Here is a 4,797-nt window from a genome sequence, read left to right as displayed (position 1 = left end):
ACCTGGGCCAAGGTGATTGGTTGAAGGACTGGCTGGAGACTCTGAGACCCTGCTCTGGGCAGGTGCCTCTTCCCATTCTGCAGACTGGGAGACTGAGGCCCAGAGAGAGGGCTGCAGGGCAGAGCCAAGACATGCGCTGGTTCACAGGATCGTCGTCCCCGGTCCCTGCCCTCAGAGGAGTAGGCTGGGTCTTAGTCCCGCGGAGTCCCTGTGCGGGAGGCCTGTGGCCGCATGGTGGGCCAGAGGGTCTGAGGAAGCGGGTCAGGTGCTGGGTGCTGGCCCGGAGAGCTGCCTGCAGGTGGCAGGGATGGGAGTGCCCCTAGGCTGCAGGACCCCCCTGCCTGCCTGTGGCCACGACACTCGGGACTCGAGGGGTGTGTGAGCTTAGCAGCACGGGCCTTCCCACCCAGGCCTCTGCCCCCGCCAGAAGGGAAGTGCAGATACAACCCGCTGGGGTCATGGCCGGCTTTGGGCGGGCGGGCGCAGGGGACACAAATAGAAAAATAACCGGCCTGAGCTTCCGATGTTTCTGTGGACTGAGGACGGGATGAGCAGGGCTCTGGGCTAAAGGTGTGTCGGGCCTGTGTGGAGGGGACCCTGGCGTGTTGTTGGGGTGTCCCCAGACTCCTGTCAGGGCTGTGTCTGCCCCCCCCTCCGAGCACCCAGGACAGAGCGGGGCTCCTACAGAGTGCTCCTGAGGTCACCGCATTCCTCTCAGTAAAGGGGGGGAGTGTGGAAGCCCTGGAGGGGATACAGCCCTGAGGGGAGGGCAGCCCCAGGGGAGTGGGGGAGGCCTGGGGCTTGGGGGTGGTGTGCGCAGCGCCCCTTAGCACACTGAGGGCACTGAGAGAGGCCCCCTAGTGGTGGGGCAGCAGAGTGTCCAGGAGGGCTTTCTGGAATAGGATGGGGTAGGGGTCTGGCAGGTAAGTGTGCTGTCTCCCACCCCTTATTCCTCTTCACCTTTGACCTCTAATAAGGAGCCCCCCATTCCCCACACATCCACATTTTCATGGCTCCAAACCCAGCCTGGAATAAGGTGGGAGGGGTGGGGGGCAGTGGAAGGACCCAGCTCTGGGGGGCACCCTGCTGAGGCTGTGGCCAGGTTCACGAACCCCCTGGAAGGAGAGTCCCATGTCTGAGGTCACCCTCTGGGCGCAGGTTGGGGAATCTCCTTGGAGAAGGAAATTCCCCAGGTCGGGTAAGGCCCATCAGGGGTCAGGGGTGAGCACGGTTCTGGGGGTCATGAACTCATAGGGGCCCAAGGACAGGGGCCTCCCAGGTGGGAGTTGGGGGTTGGGGGTTGGCCAGTGCTACTTCAGCGTGAGCCCTGGCGAGGGTGGGACCCACCTGCAGCCTCCACGGGGGAAGGCCTCTCTCCAGGACTAGCCACAGTCCCACTTGGGCTGCCTCAGGGTGGTGGACACACGGCCTGGACCTTCCTAGGGGAGGGTGAATGCCTAGCCCACAGGCAGGTCCATGGCTCACTCCCGCCACCTAGAGGCCACTGCTCATGCTGGGCCACATGGGCCTTGGAGCAGGGTCACCCCACCTGAACCCTGGACTCTGGCTCACTTTACATAGGGCCACACCCCTCCCCCTGCGATGGTGGCTCCCATGTAGGAGCCACCTGCACTGTGTTGGAGTTCAGGGCTCCCATCACGGGGGAAGGTCTGTAGTCCCCAGGCCCCCAGGTTGGAAGCCATCTGCCCCCTACTTGTTCTGTCCATTTCCTTGGGCCAGACTCCCTGGACGCCCTGCTTCAGCCCCACAGGCTGAGCCCTCTGCTGGGCGCTCCTCCTGCAGGGGCCCCACCTCTTGGCCATCGCCCTCGAGGGGCCATGGAGCCTTGCTCTCCTGGGTCTGTCGTGTCAGGGGGCCTCTGATGCAGAGACATGCCTGCTTCTACCAGCCGTCTCTGTGGCCCCCAAAGCCCCCGAGGTGGAGACCACCCAGCTTCTCACAGAGGCAGAGGACCGCGGGCAGGCAGTTTGGGCTCCCACTCTGGCTGGGCAAGGGAGTAGCGCCTCCTCTCCTCCGTGTCCTCACGTTGGTGCATGAGTGGATACGCACAGCGCTGCACTAGCGCGTCCAGTCCAGCTGGACTGGACACTGAGCAGCATCCCTTATGCACAGGAGTTGGGAGACCGCCCCTGTCCAGGGCAGCCTACCCGGGAAGGTGAGGGTAAGCCCGCAGGCTGGCTCTCCGGAGTGTCTGCATGTCTGCTCTCTCCCAGTACTTTGTGCTGACCCGTCCCATGGAGAGAGTAGATGGGGACTGGCCTCGAGCCTGGCTCCTTGTTAACGACCTACTCCAGGGCTGGGTTGACAGCCCAGACTCTGCCCTATTGAGGCCTGGGCCAGTGTTGGGCGTCGGGCACACACCCTTCCTGATATCCCAGGAGAGACTTCGGAGAGGCCTGTGCTCATCCTCTCCCTTTAAAAAAATTAAAAATGTTTTTATTGATTTCAGAGAGGAAGGGAGAGGGAGAGAGAGATAGAGACATCAGTGATGAGAGAGAATCATCGATTGGCTGCCTCCTGCACACCCCCCACTGGGGATTGAACCCGAAACCTGGGCACGTGCCCTGACTGGGAATGAAACCGTGATCTCCTGGTTTATAGGTTGACGCTCACCACTGAGCCACGCAGGCTGGGCTCATCGTCTCCTTTTGACTCTACTCTTAGGGACCTGCAGCTGTTTTGAGGTCTCTAGGATACACATCTTCCTGTTGCAGAGGGCAGGGACTGAGAGCTGCTCTACGCTGACCATGTGGGTTTACTTCTCTCCCCTGTGCTCCAATCTTTGTTGGATCCCCAGGCATGGTGCTTAGAAATGGTGCCAGCACAAAGGGGAGTTCCCTTTGAGCAGTCCTCCATCCACTTAACCCTGCCTGTTGCGGGGCCTGGCTGGGCAGTCTCATGGACACATCCCTGTGGGAGATGGGGAGCCAGCTTTGCAGTCCTTGCAGCCTGATCTCTGGGGCTGGGTTCTCCGGAGTTACTGCTGGTTTCTGTTTCACAGGACCCTGGCCAGCTCCTTGTTTTGGCCAGTTGTCATCTGTTGAGAGAGAGGTTGAAGGGTGTGTGGCTCCAATCTCCCTAGTGTCACTGGTATTGCTGGACCCTCAAAGGCTACACACACTCTCTTACCAGGAGATTTTGGCCTCAAGGGCTTACATGGTTGGGCTGGGCTAAGAGCTATGGCCCAGGCTCATGTGAGGGGCAGAATCAGAGCCAGTTTGTAAATTGGAGGTGCTGGGTTCTCCTGTTACACTGGAAAAAGAAAAATTCCTCCCTATGAGGAATTCCATGTTTTTTTTTTCTTTTTCTGTTTTTTTTTAAATATATTTTATTGATTTTTACAGAGAGGAAGGGAGAGGGATAGAGAGTTAGAAACATCGATGGGAGAGAAACATCGATCAGCTGCCTCCTGCACACCTCCTACTGGGGATGTGCCCTCAACCCAGGTACATGCCCTTGACCGGAATCGAACCTGGGACCCTTCAGTCCGCAGGCCGACGCTCTATCCACTGAGCCACACCGGTTTCGGCCATGTTTTTTTTTCTTATACTAATTACTAAGAATCTCATAACCTATGTTTTCCTTTTCACTTCGGCTGCTGGGAAGCTCAGTTATATCTAAGTTATGGTCAGCTGGGGTCATCTGGACATCCCATCTTCCATCTGGCCTCACAGTTATTTGACTTGAATTTTAGTGACTGTGGGGCCCACAATACTATAGACCTCAGTCCCCTGGCCTCTACCCTCCCCCAGAATGGTGCCCCCTACAGAAATCACCCAGCATCCGCATCCCTGAGAGGTGGTAGACCTCTGGTGGAGATGCTGACACTTCCTCCCCTCCTCCCCAACCTTCCCTGGGCCAGGTCATCCCTTCAACTCAGTGCATTCTGTTCCTTCTCCCGGAGCTCCAGCAGCAAGGGTGGCTCTCTCCCCTGTGCCCTGTTCTCAGTGCATGATGCGAATCAGCTCATAGCATCCTGACAGCAGCCCAATGAGGTAGATATTATCAACATCCTATTTCACAGATGGGAAGACTGAGGTCCAAAGTGGTCAATGACTTACTTGAAGCGGCAGCCAGTGATTCGCATCCGGTAGATGACTATGGAGACAGAGTCCCTGGCCGCGCAGCCTCTCCAAGTCCCTTGGTGCCTTGCTAACCCCAGCCCATGCCTCTCCCAGACCCCGGAACCTGTTACTGCTCCCTCGGACCTCCAGGCGGCGCCCTGCACGAGGCCTTAGATGCCCAAATCCAGAGCAGAGCGCTCTGGGCATCTTCTGCAGGACTTGGCTCTTGGACACCAGAGTCAGAATGCGGCTGCCCTGCGACAGCGGGTGGTGGAAGAGGAGGGCTCAAAGTGGGTGAAGAAAGGGGAAGGGCTCTAAGGTGCCTTTGCCTTAGAGTCTCCCGCACAGTGGATCTCCGGGCCAATCCAGGGAGGAGGATTGCGGGGGCTGAGATACATCTCAGGGTCCAAGCTGCAGCTGGTATTCACGTCCTAGCCCCACGCGCCACCGCAGCGCCCTCCACCGGCTAACCGGACCGTGCGGGGGCTTGTGGGACTGCGAGTCCTTCGGCTCCGTAGGTCTGCGGCGACGGCCTGCGTCAGGACTACAATTCCCAAGAAGCGGTGCACACCCGCGTGGCTCCTGGGAGTTGTGGTCCAGAACGGGGAGAGCGCGGCGCGAGGCGGGCGGGAATGGGAACTACATGTCCCAGTTTGCAGCGCGGCGGGCGCGGGGGCCAAGGGTTTGAACTGAGGGTCTCCCTCCCGCGGCA

General features: G+C 59.3%; 1 long non-coding RNA gene across 1 annotated transcript in view; it reads right to left on the bottom strand.

Annotated features, from left to right (window-relative positions):
* Positions 1–4,797, bottom strand: part of LOC107184057 — a 13,683-nt gene that overhangs the window by 6,524 nt on the left and 2,362 nt on the right. The gene's annotated exons all lie outside the window — the stretch shown is intronic.

This window comes from Myotis davidii, unplaced genomic scaffold (genome assembly GCF_000327345.1).
Source record: "Myotis davidii unplaced genomic scaffold, ASM32734v1 scaffold244, whole genome shotgun sequence".
In the NCBI taxonomy this organism is placed as follows: Eukaryota; Metazoa; Chordata; class Mammalia; order Chiroptera; family Vespertilionidae; genus Myotis; species Myotis davidii.
Note: the sequence above shows the minus strand (reverse complement) of the source record. Positions and strands in the feature narration are given on the sequence as shown.